We start from the raw sequence: 21,581 nt of genomic DNA, 5'->3' as shown, positions 1-21,581 counted from the left end.
CAAACCAGTGTAACTGATCGAGATGCACTTTATGAAAGTTCTAAATGTTATCACGAATAGGGGGATAAATAAAGAGTAAGTGTACGTGAGGCAAAATAACAGAAAATGACAGCAAAAAAATAGCCTTCAGAGAGAGTCGAACTCTCGACCTCCAGTTTACTAGACTGGCGCTCTAACCAACTGAGCTATGAAGGCTCCACGTTAAATGATTTGAAATATTCAATATTTATATCTAGACTTATTCTTCCGTGATCTATGGGCAAGTATATACAAGTGCATACAGATAGACAGAGGAAAATTAACATTCTAGACGTTATGCAGTTGCTTCTGTTTTACTTTTCCTAAGTATGAGACGACACGGTCGATTTTATGTTCATACATCGATTTGTCTTTCTATCGTATCATCTTATCATATTTGTTGTTTCGGTCTATTGACATATTTATTGATAGATGAAGTTGCAAAACAGTTTTTTGTCAATTACCTGTTTGTCATGACGCTAAATAACCAAAAAGATGTACTTATCTTTTCGAAGTCGAAAGTAACCACTAGATATAAGTATACAATTCTGATGTCTGAAACTATTCTGTCGCCATAGCTCAGTCGGTTGACGGCCAGACAGGGAATACCGAGGACCGCAGTTCGAATCTCACAATGGCTTTTTGAATTTGAGAGCAAAATTTCTCATTTGGAACTTAATGTTTTTGACATTTGCTACAAGCCAGATCAAACGTTCAATTCGCATTTCTAAATGATATCAAAATTTGGCGATATAATTTGTCAACCTTTCGTATGGACGAGTCAAATCTTCGGTTGAAATTATTCATGATCCACTTCTTGTAATCCTTTAATTAACCATTCATTTATAGATGAAGCAGTTCAAATGAAATTGCATTTTAACAATTCAAATTATTGCTTAGCCTGCTCACAAACCAGTGTAACTGATCGAGATGCACTTTATGAAAGTTCTAAATGTTATCACGAATAGGGGGATAAATAAAGAGTAAGTGTACGTGAGGCAAAATAACAGAAAATGACAGCAAAAAAATAGCCTTCAGAGAGAGTCGAACTCTCGACCTCCAGTTTACTAGACTGGCGCTCTAACCAACTGAGCTATGAAGGCTCCACGTTAAATGATTTGAAATATTCAATATTTATATCTAGACTTATTCTTCCGTGATCTATGGGCAAGTATATACAAGTGCATACAGATAGACAGAGGAAAATTAACATTCTAGACGTTATGCAGTTGCTTCTGTTTTACTTTTCCTAAGTATGAGACGACACGGTCGATTTTATGTTCATACATCGATTTGTCTTTCTATCGTATCATCTTATCATATTTGTTGTTTCGGTCTATTGACATATTTATTGATAGATGAAGTTGCAAAACAGTTTTTTGTCAATTACCTGTTTGTCATGACGCTAAATAACCAAAAAGATGTACTTATCTTTTCGAAGTCGAAAGTAACCACTAGATATAAGTATACAATTCTGATGTCTGAAACTATTCTGTCGCCATAGCTCAGTCGGTTGACGGCCAGACAGGGAATACCGAGGACCGCAGTTCGAATCTCACAATGGCTTTTTGAATTTGAGAGCAAAATTTCTCATTTGGAACTTAATGTTTTTGACATTTGCTACAAGCCAGATCAAACGTTCAATTCGCATTTCTAAATGATATCAAAATTTGGCGATATAATTTGTCAACCTTTCGTATGGACGAGTCAAATCTTCGGTTGAAATTATTCATGATCCACTTCTTGTAATCCTTTAATTAACCATTCATTTATAGATGAAGCAGTTCAAATGAAATTGCATTTTAACAATTCAAATTATTGCTTAGCCTGCTCACAAACCAGTGTAACTGATCGAGATGCACTTTATGAAAGTTCTAAATGTTATCACGAATAGGGGGATAAATAAAGAGTAAGTGTACGTGAGGCAAAATAACAGAAAATGACAGCAAAAAAATAGCCTTCAGAGAGAGTCGAACTCTCGACCTCCAGTTTACTAGACTGGCGCTCTTTTTTTTTTTTCATTAATAAAATTTTTATTACATATTTACATACTGTCACCATAAGACATTCCTCATTGGTGAGAAGTTTTCTATATACAGAGTTGTTAGTAGTTATCCTCCTACATTAGTAAAAAAATAAAATACATCTAGATGAGACACGTTAAAAACTTTAAAAATAGTATAGCATATTAGTCCCAATTTATTTTATAGTGATTCATTCATCAAAAGGGTATATGAATTGAACAGGACAGATTCAATATAAGTTATATATTGAAAGCGAGACAACTCTAAAATATTTTCAAAAGTCGAACACACCTAAATGCGATCGATAATTTTACATTGGAATGTGATCTTTTGTTCTAACAACCAGACTGGCGCTCTAACCAACTGAGCTATGAAGGCTCCACGTTAAATGATTTGAAATATTCAATATTTATATCTAGACTTATTCTTCCGTGATCTATGGGCAAGTATATACAAGTGCATACAGATAGACAGAGGAAAATTAACATTCTAGACGTTATGCAGTTGCTTCTGTTTTACTTTTCCTAAGTATGAGACGACACGGTCGATTTTATGTTCATACATCGATTTGTCTTTCTATCGTATCATCTTATCATATTTGTTGTTTCGGTCTATTGACATATTTATTGATAGATGAAGTTGCAAAACAGTTTTTTGTCAATTACCTGTTTGTCATGACGCTAAATAACCAAAAAGATGTACTTATCTTTTCGAAGTCGAAAGTAACCACTAGATATAAGTATACAATTCTGATGTCTGAAACTATTCTGTCGCCATAGCTCAGTCGGTTGACGGCCAGACAGGGAATACCGAGGACCGCAGTTCGAATCTCACAATGGCTTTTTGAATTTGAGAGCAACATTTCTCATTTGGAACTTAATGTTTTTGACATTTGCTACAAGCCAGATCAAACGTTCAATTCGCATTTCTAAATGATATCAAAATTTGGCGATATAATTTGTCAACCTTTCGTATGGACGAGTCAAATCTTCGGTTGAAATTATTCATGATCCACTTCTTGTAATCCTTTAATTAACCATTCATTTATAGATGAAGCAGTTCAAATGAAATTGCATTTTAACAATTCAAATTATTGCTTAGCCTGCTCACAAACCAGTGTAACTGATCGAGATGCACTTTATGAAAGTTCTAAATGTTATCACGAATAGGGGGATAAATAAAGAGTAAGTGTACGTGAGGCAAAATAACAGAAAATGACAGCAAAAAAATAGCCTTCAGAGAGAGTCGAACTCTCGACCTCCAGTTTACTAGACTGGCGCTCTAACCAACTGAGCTATGAAGGCTCCACGTTAAATGATTTGAAATATTCAATATTTATATCTAGACTTATTCTTCCGTGATCTATGGGCAAGTATATACAAGTGCATACAGATAGACAGAGGAAAATTAACATTCTAGACGTTATGCAGTTGCTTCTGTTTTACTTTTCCTAAGTATGAGACGACACGGTCGATTTTATGTTCATACATCGATTTGTCTTTCTATCGTATCATCTTATCATATTTGTTGTTTCGGTCTATTGACATATTTATTGATAGATGAAGTTGCAAAACAGTTTTTTGTCAATTACCTGTTTGTCATGACGCTAAATAACCAAAAAGATGTACTTATCTTTTCGAAGTCGAAAGTAACCACTAGATATAAGTATACAGTTCTGATGTCTGAAACTATTCTGTCGCCATAGCTCAGTCGGTTGACGACCAGACAGGGAATACCGAGGACCGCAGTTCGAATCTCACAATGGCTTTTTGAATTTGAGAGCAACATTTCTCATTTGGAACTTAATGTTTTTGACATTTGCTACAAGCCAGATCAAACGTTCAATTCGCATTTCTAAATGATATCAAAATTTGGCGATATAATTTGTCAACCTTTCGTATGGACGAGTCAAATCTTCGGTTGAAATTATTCATGATCCACTTCTTGTAATCCTTTAATTAACCATTCATTTATAGATGAAGCAGTTCAAATGAAATTGCATTTTAACAATTCAAATTATTGCTTAGCCTGCTCACAAACCAGTGTAACTGATCGAGATGCACTTTATGAAAGTTCTAAATGTTATCACGAATAGGGGGATAAATAAAGAGTAAGTGTACGTGAGGCAAAATAACAGAAAATGACAGCAAAAAAATAGCCTTCAGAGAGAGTCGAACTCTCGACCTCCAGTTTACTAGACTGGCGCTCTAACCAACTGAGCTATGAAGGCTCCACGTTAAATGATTTGAAATATTCAATATTTATATCTAGACTTATTCTTCCGTGATCTATGGGCAAGTATATACAAGTGCATACAGATAGACAGAGGAAAATTAACATTCTAGACGTTATGCAGTTGCTTCTGTTTTACTTTTCCTAAGTATGAGACGACACGGTCGATTTTATGTTCATACATCGATTTGTCTTTCTATCGTATCATCTTATCATATTTGTTGTTTCGGTCTATTGACATATTTATTGATAGATGAAGTTGCAAAACAGTTTTTTGTCAATTACCTGTTTGTCATGACGCTAAATAACCAAAAAGATGTACTTATCTTTTCGAAGTCGAAAGTAACCACTAGATATAAGTATACAATTCTGATGTCTGAAACTATTCTGTCGCCATAGCTCAGTCGGTTGACGGCCAGACAGGGAATACCGAGGACCGCAGTTCGAATCTCACAATGGCTTTTTGAATTTGAGAGCAACATTTCTCATTTGGAAGTTAATGTTTTTGACATTTGCTACAAGCCAGATCAAACGTTCAATTCGCATTTCTAAATGATATCAAAATTTGGCGATATAATTTGTCAACCTTTCGTATGGACGAGTCAAATCTTCGGTTGAAATTATTCATGATCCACTTCTTGTAATCCTTTAATTAACCATTCATTTATAGATGAAGCAGTTCAAATGAAATTGCATTTTAACAATTCAAATTATTGCTTAGCCTGCTCACAAACCAGTGTAACTGATCGAGATGCACTTTATGAAAGTTCTAAATGTTATCACGAATAGGGGGATAAATAGAGAGTAAGTGTACGTGAGGCAAAATAACAGAAAATGACAGCAAAAAAATAGCCTTCAGAGAGAGTCGAACTCTCGACCTCCAGTTTACTAGACTGGCGCTCTAACCAACTGAGCTATGAAGGCTCCACGTTAAATGATTTGAAATATTCAATATTTATATCTAGACTTATTCTTCCGTGATCTATGGGCAAGTATATACAAGTGCATACAGATAGACAGAGGAAAATTAACATTCTAGACGTTATGCAGTTGCTTCTGTTTTACTTTTCCTAAGTATGAGACGACACGGTCGATTTTATGTTCATACATCGATTTGTCTTTCTATCGTATCATCTTATCATATTTGTTGTTTCGGTCTATTGACATATTTATTGATAGATGAAGTTGCAAAACAGTTTTTTGTCAATTACCTGTTTGTCATGACGCTAAATAACCAAAAAGATGTACTTATCTTTTCGAAGTCGAAAGTAACCACTAGATATAAGTATACAATTCTGATGTCTGAAACTATTCTGTCGCCATAGCTCAGTCGGTTGACGGCCAGACAGGGAATACCGAGGACCGCAGTTCGAATCTCACAATGGCTTTTTGAATTTGAGAGCAACATTTCTCATTTGGAACTTAATGTTTTTGACATTTGCTACAAGCCAGATCAAACGTTCAATTCGCATTTCTAAATGATATCAAAATTTGGCGATATAATTTGTCAACCTTTCGTATGGACGAGTCAAATCTTCGGTTGAAATTATTCATGATCCACTTCTTGTAATCCTTTAATTAACCATTCATTTATAGATGAAGCAGTTCAAATGAAATTGCATTTTAACAATTCAAATTATTGCTTAGCCTGCTCACAAACCAGTGTAACTGATCGAGATGCACTTTATGAAAGTTCTAAATGTTATCACGAATAGGGGGATAAATAAAGAGTAAGTGTACGTGAGGCAAAATAACAGAAAATGACAGCAAAAAAATAGCCTTCAGAGAGAGTCGAACTCTCGACCTCCAGTTTACTAGACTGGCGCTCTAACCAACTGAGCTATGAAGGCTCCACGTTAAATGATTTGAAATATTCAATATTTATATCTAGACTTATTCTTCCGTGATCTATGGGCAAGTATATACAAGTGCATACAGATAGACAGAGGAAAATTAACATTCTAGACGTTATGCAGTTGCTTCTGTTTTACTTTTCCTAAGTATGAGACGACACGGTCGATTTTATGTTCATACATCGATTTGTCTTTCTATCGTATCATCTTATCATATTTGTTGTTTCGGTCTATTGACATATTTATTGATAGATGAAGTTGCAAAACAGTTTTTTGTCAATTACCTGTTTGTCATGACGCTAAATAACCAAAAAGATGTACTTATCTTTTCGAAGTCGAAAGTAACCACTAGATATAAGTATACAATTCTGATGTCTGAAACTATTCTGTCGCCATAGCTCAGTCGGTTGACGGCCAGACAGGGAATACCGAGGACCGCAGTTCGAATCTCACAATGGCTTTTTGAATTTGAGAGCAAAATTTCTCATTTGGAACTTAATGTTTTTGACATTTGCTACAAGCCAGATCAAACGTTCAATTCGCATTTCTAAATGATATCAAAATTTGGCGATATAATTTGTCAACCTTTCGTATGGACGAGTCAAATCTTCGGTTGAAATTATTCATGATCCACTTCTTGTAATCCTTTAATTAACCATTCATTTATAGATGAAGCAGTTCAAATGAAATTGCATTTTAACAATTCAAATTATTGCTTAGCCTGCTCACAAACCAGTGTAACTGATCGAGATGCACTTTATGAAAGTTCTAAATGTTATCACGAATAGGGGGATAAATAAAGAGTAAGTGTACGTGAGGCAAAATAACAGAAAATGACAGCAAAAAAATAGCCTTCAGAGAGAGTCGAACTCTCGACCTCCAGTTTACTAGACTGGCGCTCTAACCAACTGAGCTATGAAGGCTCCACGTTAAATGATTTGAAATATTCAATATTTATATCTAGACTTATTCTTCCGTGATCTATGGGCAAGTATATACAAGTGCATACAGATAGACAGAGGAAAATTAACATTCTAGACGTTATGCAGTTGCTTCTGTTTTACTTTTCCTAAGTATGAGACGACACGGTCGATTTTATGTTCATACATCGATTTGTCTTTCTATCGTATCATCTTATCATATTTGTTGTTTCGGTCTATTGACATATTTATTGATAGATGAAGTTGCAAAACAGTTTTTTGTCAATTACCTGTTTGTCATGACGCTAAATAACCAAAAAGATGTACTTATCTTTTCGAAGTCGAAAGTAACCACTAGATATAAGTATACAATTCTGATGTCTGAAACTATTCTGTCGCCATAGCTCAGTCGGTTGACGGCCAGACAGGGAATACCGAGGACCGCAGTTCGAATCTCACAATGGCTTTTTGAATTTGAGAGCAAAATTTCTCATTTGGAACTTAATGTTTTTGACATTTGCTACAAGCCAGATCAAACGTTCAATTCGCATTTCTAAATGATATCAAAATTTGGCGATATAATTTGTCAACCTTTCGTATGGACGAGTCAAATCTTCGGTTGAAATTATTCATGATCCACTTCTTGTAATCCTTTAATTAACCATTCATTTATAGATGAAGCAGTTCAAATGAAATTGCATTTTAACAATTCAAATTATTGCTTAGCCTGCTCACAAACCAGTGTAACTGATCGAGATGCACTTTATGAAAGTTCTAAATGTTATCACGAATAGGGGGATAAATAAAGAGTAAGTGTACGTGAGGCAAAATAACAGAAAATGACAGCAAAAAAATAGCCTTCAGAGAGAGTCGAACTCTCGACCTCCAGTTTACTAGACTGGCGCTCTTTTTTTTTTTATCTTTATTAAAATAAATCATCGGATATAGTACATGTTAAAACTGATAAAACTAATCAAATATAAACAACATTAATCAATATGCATACAGTAACAGAAACAATGAGGTTTGTCATCTATATATCATACATTTACAAATCAAATACTAAGACATCATCTGTTTCTTGTACAATTGGATTGTCTTTTAGAAAGTTCTTTTCAAAAACATTGCTCTTGTTGTTTTGCTGACATAGGTATACATAAAAATATGTTACATAATGTTTCAATGTATATTGGAACAGTTTGATCAAATTTACATTTTTGTGTCCATTTTTCAGTAAATTTCTTCTCCGAAAGATACAGAACCTAGCTACTGACAATACAAAATTTAAGAAAAGGTCATTCACGCCTTTCATTTTCCATCTGAGTCCATTTAATAATAACATTTCACTCTGTACTAAACTTATTTTATCAGAGTCACAATGTTCAAATATTTTACATAATAAAGTAGACAAATAATCATGAAAGTCTTCTAGTTCATCACAGTTTATAAATATATGCATAATATCTTCATTTTCTTTGTTACATACATCACACAATTCCTAGACTGGCGCTCTAACCAACTGAGCTATGAAGGCTCCACGTTAAATGATTTGAAATATTCAATATTTATATCTAGACTTATTCTTCCGTGATCTATGGGCAAGTATATACAAGTGCATACAGATAGACAGAGGAAAATTAACATTCTAGACGTTATGCAGTTGCTTCTGTTTTACTTTTCCTAAGTATGAGACGACACGGTCGATTTTATGTTCATACATCGATTTGTCTTTCTATCGTATCATCTTATCATATTTGTTGTTTCGGTCTATTGACATATTTATTGATAGATGAAGTTGCAAAACAGTTTTTTGTCAATTACCTGTTTGTCATGACGCTAAATAACCAAAAAGATGTACTTATCTTTTCGAAGTCGAAAGTAACCACTAGATATAAGTATACAATTCTGATGTCTGAAACTATTCTGTCGCCATAGCTCAGTCGGTTGACGGCCAGACAGGGAATACCGAGGACCGCAGTTCGAATCTCACAATGGCTTTTTGAATTTGAGAGCAAAATTTCTCATTTGGAACTTAATGTTTTTGACATTTGCTACAAGCCAGATCAAACGTTCAATTCGCATTTCTAAATGATATCAAAATTTGGCGATATAATTTGTCAACCTTTCGTATGGACGAGTCAAATCTTCGGTTGAAATTATTCATGATCCACTTCTTGTAATCCTTTAATTAACCATTCATTTATAGATGAAGCAGTTCAAATGAAATTGCATTTTAACAATTCAAATTATTGCTTAGCCTGCTCACAAACCAGTGTAACTGATCGAGATGCACTTTATGAAAGTTCTAAATGTTATCACGAATAGGGGGATAAATAAAGAGTAAGTGTACGTGAGGCAAAATAACAGAAAATGACAGCAAAAAAATAGCCTTCAGAGAGAGTCGAACTCTCGACCTCCAGTTTACTAGACTGGCGCTCTAACCAACTGAGCTATGAAGGCTCCACGTTAAATGATTTGAAATATTCAATATTTATATCTAGACTTATTCTTCCGTGATCTATGGGCAAGTATATACAAGTGCATACAGATAGACAGAGGAAAATTAACATTCTAGACGTTATGCAGTTGCTTCTGTTTTACTTTTCCTAAGTATGAGACGACACGGTCGATTTTATGTTCATACATCGATTTGTCTTTCTATCGTATCATCTTATCATATTTGTTGTTTCGGTCTATTGACATATTTATTGATAGATGAAGTTGCAAAACAGTTTTTTGTCAATTACCTGTTTGTCATGACGCTAAATAACCAAAAAGATGTACTTATCTTTTCGAAGTCGAAAGTAACCACTAGATATAAGTATACAATTCTGATGTCTGAAACTATTCTGTCGCCATAGCTCAGTCGGTTGACGGCCAGACAGGGAATACCGAGGACCGCAGTTCGAATCTCACAATGGCTTTTTGAATTTGAGAGCAAAATTTCTCATTTGGAACTTAATGTTTTTGACATTTGCTACAAGCCAGATCAAACGTTCAATTCGCATTTCTAAATGATATCAAAATTTGGCGATATAATTTGTCAACCTTTCGTATGGACGAGTCAAATCTTCGGTTGAAATTATTCATGATCCACTTCTTGTAATCCTTTAATTAACCATTCATTTATAGATGAAGCAGTTCAAATGAAATTGCATTTTAACAATTCAAATTATTGCTTAGCCTGCTCACAAACCAGTGTAACTGATCGAGATGCACTTTATGAAAGTTCTAAATGTTATCACGAATAGGGGGATAAATAAAGAGTAAGTGTACGTGAGGCAAAATAACAGAAAATGACAGCAAAAAAATAGCCTTCAGAGAGAGTCGAACTCTCGACCTCCAGTTTACTAGACTGGCGCTCTAACCAACTGAGCTATGAAGGCTCCACGTTAAATGATTTGAAATATTCAATATTTATATCTAGACTTATTCTTCCGTGATCTATGGGCAAGTATATACAAGTGCATACAGATAGACAGAGGAAAATTAACATTCTAGACGTTATGCAGTTGCTTCTGTTTTACTTTTCCTAAGTATGAGACGACACGGTCGATTTTATGTTCATACATCGATTTGTCTTTCTATCGTATCATCTTATCATATTTGTTGTTTCGGTCTATTGACATATTTATTGATAGATGAAGTTGCAAAACAGTTTTTTGTCAATTACCTGTTTGTCATGACGCTAAATAACCAAAAAGATGTACTTATCTTTTCGAAGTCGAAAGTAACCACTAGATATAAGTATACAATTCTGATGTCTGAAACTATTCTGTCGCCATAGCTCAGTCGGTTGACGGCCAGACAGGGAATACCGAGGACCGCAGTTCGAATCTCACAATGGCTTTTTGAATTTGAGAGCAAAATTTCTCATTTGGAACTTAATGTTTTTGACATTTGCTACAAGCCAGATCAAACGTTCAATTCGCATTTCTAAATGATATCAAAATTTGGCGATATAATTTGTCAACCTTTCGTATGGACGAGTCAAATCTTCGGTTGAAATTATTCATGATCCACTTCTTGTAATCCTTTAATTAACCATTCATTTATAGATGAAGCAGTTCAAATGAAATTGCATTTTAACAATTCAAATTATTGCTTAGCCTGCTCACAAACCAGTGTAACTGATCGAGATGCACTTTATGAAAGTTCTAAATGTTATCACGAATAGGGGGATAAATAAAGAGTAAGTGTACGTGAGGCAAAATAACAGAAAATGACAGCAAAAAAATAGCCTTCAGAGAGAGTCGAACTCTCGACCTCCAGTTTACTAGACTGGCGCTCTAACCAACTGAGCTATGAAGGCTCCACGTTAAATGATTTGAAATATTCAATATTTATATCTAGACTTATTCTTCCGTGATCTATGGGCAAGTATATACAAGTGCATACAGATAGACAGAGGAAAATTAACATTCTAGACGTTATGCAGTTGCTTCTGTTTTACTTTTCCTAAGTATGAGACGACACGGTCGATTTTATGTTCATACATCGATTTGTCTTTCTATCGTATCATCTTATCATATTTGTTGTTTCGGTCTATTGACATATTTATTGATAGATGAAGTTGCAAAACAGTTTTTTGTCAATTACCTGTTTGTCATGACGCTAAATAACCAAAAAGATGTACTTATCTTTTCGAAGTCGAAAGTAACCACTAGATATAAGTATACAATTCTGATGTCTGAAACTATTCTGTCGCCATAGCTCAGTCGGTTGACGGCCAGACAGGGAATACCGAGGACCGCAGTTCGAATCTCACAATGGCTTTTTGAATTTGAGAGCAAAATTTCTCATTTGGAACTTAATGTTTTTGACATTTGCTACAAGCCAGATCAAACGTTCAATTCGCATTTCTAAATGATATCAAAATTTGGCGATATAATTTGTCAACCTTTCGTATGGACGAGTCAAATCTTCGGTTGAAATTATTCATGATCCACTTCTTGTAATCCTTTAATTAACCATTCATTTATAGATGAAGCAGTTCAAATGAAATTGCATTTTAACAATTCAAATTATTGCTTAGCCTGCTCACAAACCAGTGTAACTGATCGAGATGCACTTTATGAAAGTTCTAAATGTTATCACGAATAGGGGGATAAATAAAGAGTAAGTGTACGTGAGGCAAAATAACAGAAAATGACAGCAAAAAAATAGCCTTCAGAGAGAGTCGAACTCTCGACCTCCAGTTTACTAGACTGGCGCTCTAACCAACTGAGCTATGAAGGCTCCACGTTAAATGATTTGAAATATTCAATATTTATATCTAGACTTATTCTTCCGTGATCTATGGGCAAGTATATACAAGTGCATACAGATAGACAGAGGAAAATTAACATTCTAGACGTTATGCAGTTGCTTCTGTTTTACTTTTCCTAAGTATGAGACGACACGGTCGATTTTATGTTCATACATCGATTTGTCTTTCTATCGTATCGTCTTATCATATTTGTTGTTTCGGTCTATTGACATATTTATTGATAGATGAAGTTGCAAAACAGTTTTTTGTCAATTACCTGTTTGTCATGACGCTAAATAACCAAAAAGATGTACTTATCTTTTCGAAGTCGAAAGTAACCACTAGATATAAGTATACAATTCTGATGTCTGAAACTATTCTGTCGCCATAGCTCAGTCGGTTGACGGCCAGACAGGGAATACCGAGGACCGCAGTTCGAATCTCACAATGGCTTTTTGAATTTGAGAGCAAAATTTCTCATTTGGAACTTAATGTTTTTGACATTTGCTACAAGCCAGATCAAACGTTCAATTCGCATTTCTAAATGATATCAAAATTTGGCGATATAATTTGTCAACCTTTCGTATGGACGAGTCAAATCTTCGGTTGAAATTATTCATGATCCACTTCTTGTAATCCTTTAATTAACCATTCATTTATAGATGAAGCAGTTCAAATGAAATTGCATTTTAACAATTCAAATTATTGCTTAGCCTGCTCACAAACCAGTGTAACTGATCGAGATGCACTTTATGAAAGTTCTAAATGTTATCACGAATAGGGGGATAAATAAAGAGTAAGTGTACGTGAGGCAAAATAACAGAAAATGACAGCAAAAAAATAGCCTTCAGAGAGAGTCGAACTCTCGACCTCCAGTTTACTAGACTGGCGCTCTAACCAACTGAGCTATGAAGGCTCCACGTTAAATGATTTGAAATATTCAATATTTATATCTAGACTTATTCTTCCGTGATCTATGGGCAAGTATATACAAGTGCATACAGATAGACAGAGGAAAATTAACATTCTAGACGTTATGCAGTTGCTTCTGTTTTACTTTTCCTAAGTATGAGACGACACGGTCGATTTTATGTTCATACATCGATTTGTCTTTCTATCGTATCATCTTATCATATTTGTTGTTTCGGTCTATTGACATATTTATTGATAGATGAAGTTGCAAAACAGTTTTTTGTCAATTACCTGTTTGTCATGACGCTAAATAACCAAAAAGATGTACTTATCTTTTCGAAGTCGAAAGTAACCACTAGATATAAGTATACAATTCTGATGTCTGAAACTATTCTGTCGCCATAGCTCAGTCGGTTGACGGCCAGACAGGGAATACCGAGGACCGCAGTTCGAATCTCACAATGGCTTTTTGAATTTGAGAGCAAAATTTCTCATTTGGAACTTAATGTTTTTGACATTTGCTACAAGCCAGATCAAACGTTCAATTCGCATTTCTAAATGATATCAAAATTTGGCGATATAATTTGTCAACCTTTCGTATGGACGAGTCAAATCTTCGGTTGAAATTATTCATGATCCACTTCTTGTAATCCTTTAATTAACCATTCATTTATAGATGAAGCAGTTCAAATGAAATTGCATTTTAACAATTCAAATTATTGCTTAGCCTGCTCACAAACCAGTGTAACTGATCGAGATGCACTTTATGAAAGTTCTAAATGTTATCACGAATAGGGGGATAAATAAAGAGTAAGTGTACGTGAGGCAAAATAACAGAAAATGACAGCAAAAAAATAGCCTTCAGAGAGAGTCGAACTCTCGACCTCCAGTTTACTAGACTGGCGCTCTAACCAACTGAGCTATGAAGGCTCCACGTTAAATGATTTGAAATATTCAATATTTATATCTAGACTTATTCTTCCGTGATCTATGGGCAAGTATATACAAGTGCATACAGATAGACAGAGGAAAATTAACATTCTAGACGTTATGCAGTTGCTTCTGTTTTACTTTTCCTAAGTATGAGACGACACGGTCGATTTTATGTTCATACATCGATTTGTCTTTCTATCGTATCGTCTTATCATATTTGTTGTTTCGGTCTATTGACATATTTATTGATAGATGAAGTTGCAAAACAGTTTTTTGTCAATTACCTGTTTGTCATGACGCTAAATAACCAAAAAGATGTACTTATCTTTTCGAAGTCGAAAGTAACCACTAGATATAAGTATACAATTCTGATGTCTGAAACTATTCTGTCGCCATAGCTCAGTCGGTTGACGGCCAGACAGGGAATACCGAGGACCGCAGTTCGAATCTCACAATGGCTTTTTGAATTTGAGAGCAAAATTTCTCATTTGGAACTTAATGTTTTTGACATTTGCTACAAGCCAGATCAAACGTTCAATTCGCATTTCTAAATGATATCAAAATTTGGCGATATAATTTGTCAACCTTTCGTATGGACGAGTCAAATCTTCGGTTGAAATTATTCATGATCCACTTCTTGTAATCCTTTAATTAACCATTCATTTATAGATGAAGCAGTTCAAATGAAATTGCATTTTAACAATTCAAATTATTGCTTAGCCTGCTCACAAACCAGTGTAACTGATCGAGATGCACTTTATGAAAGTTCTAAATGTTATCACGAATAGGGGGATAAATAAAGAGTAAGTGTACGTGAGGCAAAATAACAGAAAATGACAGCAAAAAAATAGCCTTCAGAGAGAGTCGAACTCTCGACCTCCAGTTTACTAGACTGGCGCTCTAACCAACTGAGCTATGAAGGCTCCACGTTAAATGATTTGAAATATTCAATATTTATATCTAGACTTATTCTTCCGTGATCTATGGGCAAGTATATACAAGTGCATACAGATAGACAGAGGAAAATTAACATTCTAGACGTTATGCAGTTGCTTCTGTTTTACTTTTCCTAAGTATGAGACGACACGGTCGATTTTATGTTCATACATCGATTTGTCTTTCTATCGTATCATCTTATCATATTTGTTGTTTCGGTCTATTGACATATTTATTGATAGATGAAGTTGCAAAACAGTTTTTTGTCAATTACCTGTTTGTCATGACGCTAAATAACCAAAAAGATGTACTTATCTTTTCGAAGTCGAAAGTAACCACTAGATATAAGTATACAATTCTGATGTCTGAAACTATTCTGTCGCCATAGCTCAGTCGGTTGACGGCCAGACAGGGAATACCGAGGACCGCAGTTCGAATCTCACAATGGCTTTTTGAATTTGAGAGCAAAATTTCTCATTTGGAACTTAATGTTTTTGACATTTGCTACAAGCCAGATCAAACGTTCAATTCGCATTTCTAAATGATATCAAAATTTGGCGATATAATTTGTCAACCTTTCGTATGGACGAGTCAAATCTTCGGTTGAAATTATTCATGATCCACTTCTTGTAATCCTTTAATTAACCATTCATTTATAGATGAAGCAGTTCAAATGAAATTGCATTTTAACAATTCAAATTATTGCTTAGCCTGCTCACAAACCAGTGTAACTGATCGAGATGCACTTTATGAAAGTTCTAAATGTTATCACGAATAGGGGGATAAATAAAGAGTAAGTGTACGTGAGGCAAAATAACAGAAAATGACAGCAAAAAAATAGCCTTCAGAGAGAGTCGAACTCTCGACCTCCAGTTTACTAGACTGGCGCTCTAACCAACTGAGCTATGAAGGCTCCACGTTAAATGATTTGAAATATTCAATATTTATATCTAGACTTATTCTTCCGTGATCTATGGGCAAGTATATACAAGTGCATACAGATAGACAGAGGAAAATTAACATTCTAGACGTTATGCAGTTGCTTCTGTTTTACTTTTCCTAAGTATGAGACGACACGGTCGATTTTATGTTCATACATCGATTTGTCTTTCTATCGTATCGTCTTATCATATTTGTTGTTTCGGTCTATTGACATATTTATTGATAGATGAAGTTGCAAAACAGTTTTTTGTCAATTACCTGTTTGTCATGACGCTAAATAACCAAAAAGATGTACTTATCTTTTCGAAGTCGAAAGTACCCACTAGATATAAGTATACAATTCTGATGTCTGAAACTATTCTGTCGCCATAGCTCAGTCGGTTGACGGCCAGACAGGGAATACCGAGGACCGCAGTTCGAATCTCACAATGGCTTTTTGAATTTGAGAGCAAAATTTCTCATTTGGAACTTAATGTTTTTGACATTTGCTACAAGCCAGATCAAACGTTCAATTCGCATTTCTAAATGATATCAAAATTTGGCGATATAATTTGTCAACCTTTCGTATGGACGAGTCAAATCTTCGGTTGAAATTATTCATGATCCACTTCTTGTAATCCTTTAATTAACCATTCATTTATAGATGAAGCAGTTCAAATGAAATTGCATTTTAACAATTCAAATTATTGCTTAGCCTGCTCACAAACCAGTGTAACTGATCGAGATGCACTTTATGAAAGTTCTAAATGTTATCACGAATAGGGGGATAAATAAAGAGTAAGTGTACGTGAGGCAAAATAACAGAAAATGACAGCAAAAAAATAGCCTTCAGAGAGAGTCGAACTCTCGACCTCCAGTTTACTAGACTGGCGCTCTAACCAACTGAGCTATGAAGGCTCCACGTTAAATGATTTGAAATATTCAATATTTATATCTAGACTTATTCTTCCGTGATCTATGGGCAAGTATATACAAGTGCATACAGATAGACAGAGGAAAATTAACATTCTAGACGTTATGCAGTTGCTTCTGTTTTACTTTTCCTAAGTATGAGACGACACGGTCGATTTTATGTTCATACATCGATTTGTCTTTCTATCGTATCATCTTATCATATTTGTTGTTTCGGTCTATTGACATATTTATTGATAGATGAAGTTGCAAAACAGTTTTTTGTCAATTACCTGTTTGTCATGACGCTAAATAACCAAAAAGATGTACTTATCTTTTCGAAGTCGAAAGTAACCACTAGATATAAGTATACAATTCTGATGTCTGAAACTATTCTGTCGCCATAGCTCAGTCGGTTGACGGCCAGACAGGGAATACCGAGGACCGCAGTTCGAATCTCACAATGGCTTTTTGAATTTGAGAGCAAAATTTCTCATTTGGAACTTAATGTTTTTGACATTTGCTACAAGCCAGATCAAACGTTCAATTCGCATTTCTAAATGATATCAAAATTTGGCGATATAATTTGTCAACCTTTCGTATGGACGAGTCAAATCTTCGGTTGAAATTATTCATGATCCACTTCTTGTAATCCTTTAATTAACCATTCATTTATAGATGAAGCAGTTCAAATGAAATTGCATTTTAACAATTCAAATTATTGCTTAGCCTGCTCACAAACCAGTGTAACTGATCGAGATGCACTTTATGAAAGTTCTAAATGTTATCACGAATAGGGGGATAAATAAAGAGTAAGTGTACGTGAGGCAAAATAACAGAAAATGACAGCAAAAAAATAGCCTTCAGAGAGAGTCGAACTCTCGACCTCCAGTTTACTAGACTGGCGCTCTAACCAACTGAGCTATGAAGGCTCCACGTTAAATGATTTGAAATATTCAATATTTATATCTAGACTTATTCTTCCGTGATCTATGGGCAAGTATATACAAGTGCATACAGATAGACAGAGGAAAATTAACATTCTAGACGTTATGCAGTTGCTTCTGTTTTACTTTTCCTAAGTATGAGACGACACGGTCGATTTTATGTTCATACATCGATTTGTCTTTCTATCGTATCATCTTATCATATTTGTTGTTTCGGTCTATTGACATATTTATTGATAGATGAAGTTGCAAAACAGTTTTTTGTCAATTACCTGTTTGTCATGACGCTAAATAACCAAAAAGATGTACTTATCTTTTCGAAGTCGAAAGTAACCACTAGATATAAGTATACAATTCTGATGTCTGAAACTATTCTGTCGCCATAGCTCAGTCGGTTGACGGCCAGACAGGGAATACCGAGGACCGCAGTTCGAATCTCACAATGGCTTTTTGAATTTGAGAGCAAAATTTCTCATTTGGAACTTAATGTTTTTGACATTTGCTACAAGCCAGATCAAACGTTCAATTCGCATTTCTAAATGATATCAAAATTTGGCGATATAATTTGTCAACCTTTCGTATGGACGAGTCAAATCTTCGGTTGAAATTATTCATGATCCACTTCTTGTAATCCTTTAATTAACCATTCATTTATAGATGAAGCAGTTCAAATGAAATTGCATTTTAACAATTCAAATTATTGCTTAGCCTGCTCACAAACCAGTGTAACTGATCGAGATGCACTTTATGAAAGTTCTAAATGTTATCACGAATAGGGGGATAAATAAAGAGTAAGTGTACGTGAGGCAAAATAACAGAAAATGACAGCAAAAAAATAGCCTTCAGAGAGAGTCGAACTCTCGACCTCCAGTTTACTAGACTGGCGCTCTAACCAACTGAGCTATGAAGGCTCCACGTTAAATGATTTGAAATATTCAATATTTATATCTAGACTTATTCTTCCGTGATCTATGGGCAAGTATATACAAGTGCATACAGATAGACAGAGGAAAATTAACATTCTAGACGTTATGCAGTTGCTTCTGTTTTACTTTTCCTAAGTATGAGACGACACGGTCGATTTTATGTTCATACATCGATTTGTCTTTCTATCGTATCATCTTATCATATTTGTTGTTTCGGTCTATTGACATATTTATTGATAGATGAAGTTGCAAAACAGTTTTTTGTCAATTACCTGTTTGTCATGACGCTAAATAACCAAAAAGATGTACTTATCTTTTCGAAGTCGAAAGTAACCACTAGATATAAGTATACAATTCTGATGTCTGAAACTATTCTGTCGCCATAGCTCAGTCGGTTGACGGCCAGACAGGGAATACCGAGGACCGCAGTTCGAATCTCACAATGGCTTTTTGAATTTGAGAGCAAAATTTCTCATTTGGAACTTAATGTTTTTGACATTTGCTACAAGCCAGATCAAACGTTCAATTCGCATTTCTAAATGATATCAAAATTTGGCGATATAATTTGTCAACCTTTCGTATGGACGAGTCAAATCTTCGGTTGAAATTATTCATGATCCACTTCTTGTAATCCTTTAATTAACCATTCATTTATAGATGAAGCAGTTCAAATGAAATTGCATTTTAACAATTCAAATTATTGCTTAGCCTGCTCACAAACCAGTGTAACTGATCGAGATGCACTTTATGAAAGTTCTAAATGTTATCACGAATAGGGGGATAAATAAAGAGTAAGTGTACGTGAGGCAAAATAACAGAAAATGACAGCAAAAAAATAGCCTTCAGAGAGAGTCGAACTCTCGACCTCCAGTTTACTAGACTGGCGCTCTAACCAACTGAGCTATGAAGGCTCCACGTTAAATGATTTGAAATATTCAATATTTATATCTAGACTTATTCTTCCGTGATCTATGGGCAAGTATATACAAGTGCATACAGATAGACAGAGGAAAATTAACATTCTAGACGTTATGCAGTTGCTTCTGTTTTACTTTTCCTAAGTATGAGACGACACGGTCGATTTTATGTTCATACATCGATTTGTCTTTCTATCGTATCGTCTTATCATATTTGTTGTTTCGGTCTATTGACATATTTATTGATAGATGAAGTTGCAAAACAGTTTTTTGTCAATTACCTGTTTGTCATGACGCTAAATAACCAAAAAGATGTACTTATCTTTTCGAAGTCGAAAGTAACCACTAGATATAAGTATACAATTCTGATGTCTGAAACTATTCTGTCGCCATAGCTCAGTCGGTTGACGGCCAGACAGGGAATACCGAGGACCGCAGTTCGAATCTCACAATGGCTTTTTGAATTTGAGAGCAAAATTTCTCATTTGGAACTTAATGTTTTTGACATTTGCTACAAGCCAGATCAAACGTTCAATTCGCATTTCTAAATGATATCAAAATTTGGCGATATAATTTGTCAACCTTTCGTATGGACGAGTCAAATCTTCGGTTGAAATTATTCATGATCCACTTCTTGTAATCCTTTAATTAACCATTCATTTATAGATGAAGCAGTTCAAATGAAATTGCATTTTAACAATTCAAATTATTGCTTAGCCTGCTCACAAACCAGTGTAACTGATCGAGATGCACTTTATGAAAGTTCTAAATGTTATCACGAATAGGGGGATAAATAAAGAGTAAGTGTACGTGAGGCAAAATAACAGAAAATGACAGCAAAAAAATAGCCTTCAGAGAGAGTCGAACTCTCGACCTCCAGTTTACTAGACTGGCGCTCTAACCAACTGAGCTATGAAGGCTCCACGTTAAATGATTTGAAATATTCAATATTTATATCTAGACTTATTCTTCCGTGATCTATGGGCAAGTATATACAAGTGCATACAGATAGACAGAGGAAAATTAACATTCTAGACGTTATGCAGTTGCTTCTGTTTTACTTTTCCTAAGTATGAGACGACACGGTCGATTTTATGTTCATACATCGATTTGTCTTTCTATCGTATCATCTTATCATATTTGTTGTTTCGGTCTATTGACATATTTATTGATAGATGAAGTTGCAAAACAGTTTTTTGTCAATTACCTGTTTGTCATGACGCTAAATAACCAAAAAGATGTACTTATCTTTTCGAAGTCGAAAGTAACCACTAGATATAAGTATACAATTCTGATGTCTGAAACTATTCTGTCGCCATAGCTCAGTCGGTTGACGGCCAGACAGGGAATACCGAGGACCGCAGTTCGAATCTCACAATGGCTTTTTGAATTTGAGAGCAAAATTTCTCATTTGGAACTTAATGTTTTTGACATTTGCTACAAGCCAGATCAAACGTTCAATTCGCATTTCTAAATGATATCAAAATTTGGCGATATAATTTGTCAACCTTTCGTATGGACGAGTCAAATCTTCGGTTGAAATTATTCATGATCCACTTCTTGTAATCCTTTAATTAACCATTCATTTATAGATGAAGCAGTTCAAATGAAATTGCATTTTAACAATTCAAATTATTGCTTAGCCTGCTCACAAACCAGTGTAACTGATCGAGATGCACTTTATGAAAGTTCTAAATGTTATCACGAATAGGGGGATAAATAAAGAGTAAGTGTACGTGAGGCAAAATAACAGAAAATGACAGCAAAAAAATAGCCTTCAGAGAGAGTCGAACTCTCGACCTCCAGTTTACTAGACTGGCGCTCTAACCAACTGAGCTATGAAGGCTCCACGTTAAATGATTTGAAATATTCAATATTTATA

The 21,581-nt window shown here is 34.8% G+C and overlaps 21 non-coding genes across 21 annotated transcripts; all 21 read right to left on the bottom strand.

Annotated features, from left to right (window-relative positions):
• Positions 1-121: 121 nt before the first annotated feature.
• Positions 122-195, bottom strand: Trnat-agu (transfer RNA threonine (anticodon AGU)). The gene has a single exon. It is a non-coding gene; the product is annotated as a tRNA-Thr (tRNA).
• Positions 196-1,047: 852 nt separating this feature from the next.
• On the bottom strand, positions 1,048-1,121 carry Trnat-agu (transfer RNA threonine (anticodon AGU)). The gene has a single exon. It is a non-coding gene; the product is annotated as a tRNA-Thr (tRNA).
• A 2,151-nt stretch (positions 1,122-3,272) lies between these two features.
• On the bottom strand, positions 3,273-3,346 carry Trnat-agu (transfer RNA threonine (anticodon AGU)). The gene has a single exon. It is a non-coding gene; the product is annotated as a tRNA-Thr (tRNA).
• Positions 3,347-4,198: 852 nt separating this feature from the next.
• Positions 4,199-4,272, bottom strand: Trnat-agu (transfer RNA threonine (anticodon AGU)). Its single transcript has one exon. It is a non-coding gene; the product is annotated as a tRNA-Thr (tRNA).
• Positions 4,273-5,124: 852 nt separating this feature from the next.
• Trnat-agu (transfer RNA threonine (anticodon AGU)) lies at positions 5,125-5,198 on the bottom strand. Its single transcript has one exon. It is a non-coding gene; the product is annotated as a tRNA-Thr (tRNA).
• An 852-nt stretch (positions 5,199-6,050) lies between these two features.
• Trnat-agu (transfer RNA threonine (anticodon AGU)) lies at positions 6,051-6,124 on the bottom strand. The gene has a single exon. It is a non-coding gene; the product is annotated as a tRNA-Thr (tRNA).
• An 852-nt stretch (positions 6,125-6,976) lies between these two features.
• On the bottom strand, positions 6,977-7,050 carry Trnat-agu (transfer RNA threonine (anticodon AGU)). The gene has a single exon. It is a non-coding gene; the product is annotated as a tRNA-Thr (tRNA).
• Positions 7,051-9,433: 2,383 nt separating this feature from the next.
• Trnat-agu (transfer RNA threonine (anticodon AGU)) lies at positions 9,434-9,507 on the bottom strand. Its single transcript has one exon. It is a non-coding gene; the product is annotated as a tRNA-Thr (tRNA).
• Positions 9,508-10,359: 852 nt separating this feature from the next.
• Trnat-agu (transfer RNA threonine (anticodon AGU)) lies at positions 10,360-10,433 on the bottom strand. The gene has a single exon. It is a non-coding gene; the product is annotated as a tRNA-Thr (tRNA).
• Positions 10,434-11,285: 852 nt separating this feature from the next.
• Trnat-agu (transfer RNA threonine (anticodon AGU)) lies at positions 11,286-11,359 on the bottom strand. Its single transcript has one exon. It is a non-coding gene; the product is annotated as a tRNA-Thr (tRNA).
• An 852-nt stretch (positions 11,360-12,211) lies between these two features.
• On the bottom strand, positions 12,212-12,285 carry Trnat-agu (transfer RNA threonine (anticodon AGU)). The gene has a single exon. It is a non-coding gene; the product is annotated as a tRNA-Thr (tRNA).
• Positions 12,286-13,137: 852 nt separating this feature from the next.
• Positions 13,138-13,211, bottom strand: Trnat-agu (transfer RNA threonine (anticodon AGU)). The gene has a single exon. It is a non-coding gene; the product is annotated as a tRNA-Thr (tRNA).
• An 852-nt stretch (positions 13,212-14,063) lies between these two features.
• On the bottom strand, positions 14,064-14,137 carry Trnat-agu (transfer RNA threonine (anticodon AGU)). Its single transcript has one exon. It is a non-coding gene; the product is annotated as a tRNA-Thr (tRNA).
• An 852-nt stretch (positions 14,138-14,989) lies between these two features.
• Trnat-agu (transfer RNA threonine (anticodon AGU)) lies at positions 14,990-15,063 on the bottom strand. Its single transcript has one exon. It is a non-coding gene; the product is annotated as a tRNA-Thr (tRNA).
• An 852-nt stretch (positions 15,064-15,915) lies between these two features.
• Positions 15,916-15,989, bottom strand: Trnat-agu (transfer RNA threonine (anticodon AGU)). The gene has a single exon. It is a non-coding gene; the product is annotated as a tRNA-Thr (tRNA).
• An 852-nt stretch (positions 15,990-16,841) lies between these two features.
• On the bottom strand, positions 16,842-16,915 carry Trnat-agu (transfer RNA threonine (anticodon AGU)). Its single transcript has one exon. It is a non-coding gene; the product is annotated as a tRNA-Thr (tRNA).
• Positions 16,916-17,767: 852 nt separating this feature from the next.
• Trnat-agu (transfer RNA threonine (anticodon AGU)) lies at positions 17,768-17,841 on the bottom strand. Its single transcript has one exon. It is a non-coding gene; the product is annotated as a tRNA-Thr (tRNA).
• An 852-nt stretch (positions 17,842-18,693) lies between these two features.
• Trnat-agu (transfer RNA threonine (anticodon AGU)) lies at positions 18,694-18,767 on the bottom strand. Its single transcript has one exon. It is a non-coding gene; the product is annotated as a tRNA-Thr (tRNA).
• Positions 18,768-19,619: 852 nt separating this feature from the next.
• Positions 19,620-19,693, bottom strand: Trnat-agu (transfer RNA threonine (anticodon AGU)). Its single transcript has one exon. It is a non-coding gene; the product is annotated as a tRNA-Thr (tRNA).
• An 852-nt stretch (positions 19,694-20,545) lies between these two features.
• Trnat-agu (transfer RNA threonine (anticodon AGU)) lies at positions 20,546-20,619 on the bottom strand. Its single transcript has one exon. It is a non-coding gene; the product is annotated as a tRNA-Thr (tRNA).
• An 852-nt stretch (positions 20,620-21,471) lies between these two features.
• Positions 21,472-21,545, bottom strand: Trnat-agu (transfer RNA threonine (anticodon AGU)). Its single transcript has one exon. It is a non-coding gene; the product is annotated as a tRNA-Thr (tRNA).
• Between the last annotated feature and the right edge of the window lie 36 nt (positions 21,546-21,581).

Source organism: Mytilus californianus, unplaced genomic scaffold (genome assembly GCF_021869535.1).
Source record: "Mytilus californianus isolate M0D057914Y unplaced genomic scaffold, xbMytCali1.0.p SCAF_5, whole genome shotgun sequence".
NCBI classification, from domain to species: domain Eukaryota; kingdom Metazoa; phylum Mollusca; class Bivalvia; order Mytilida; family Mytilidae; genus Mytilus; species Mytilus californianus.
The sequence above is the reverse complement of the archived record's forward strand: the minus strand, read 5'-3'. Positions and strand labels throughout refer to the sequence as shown.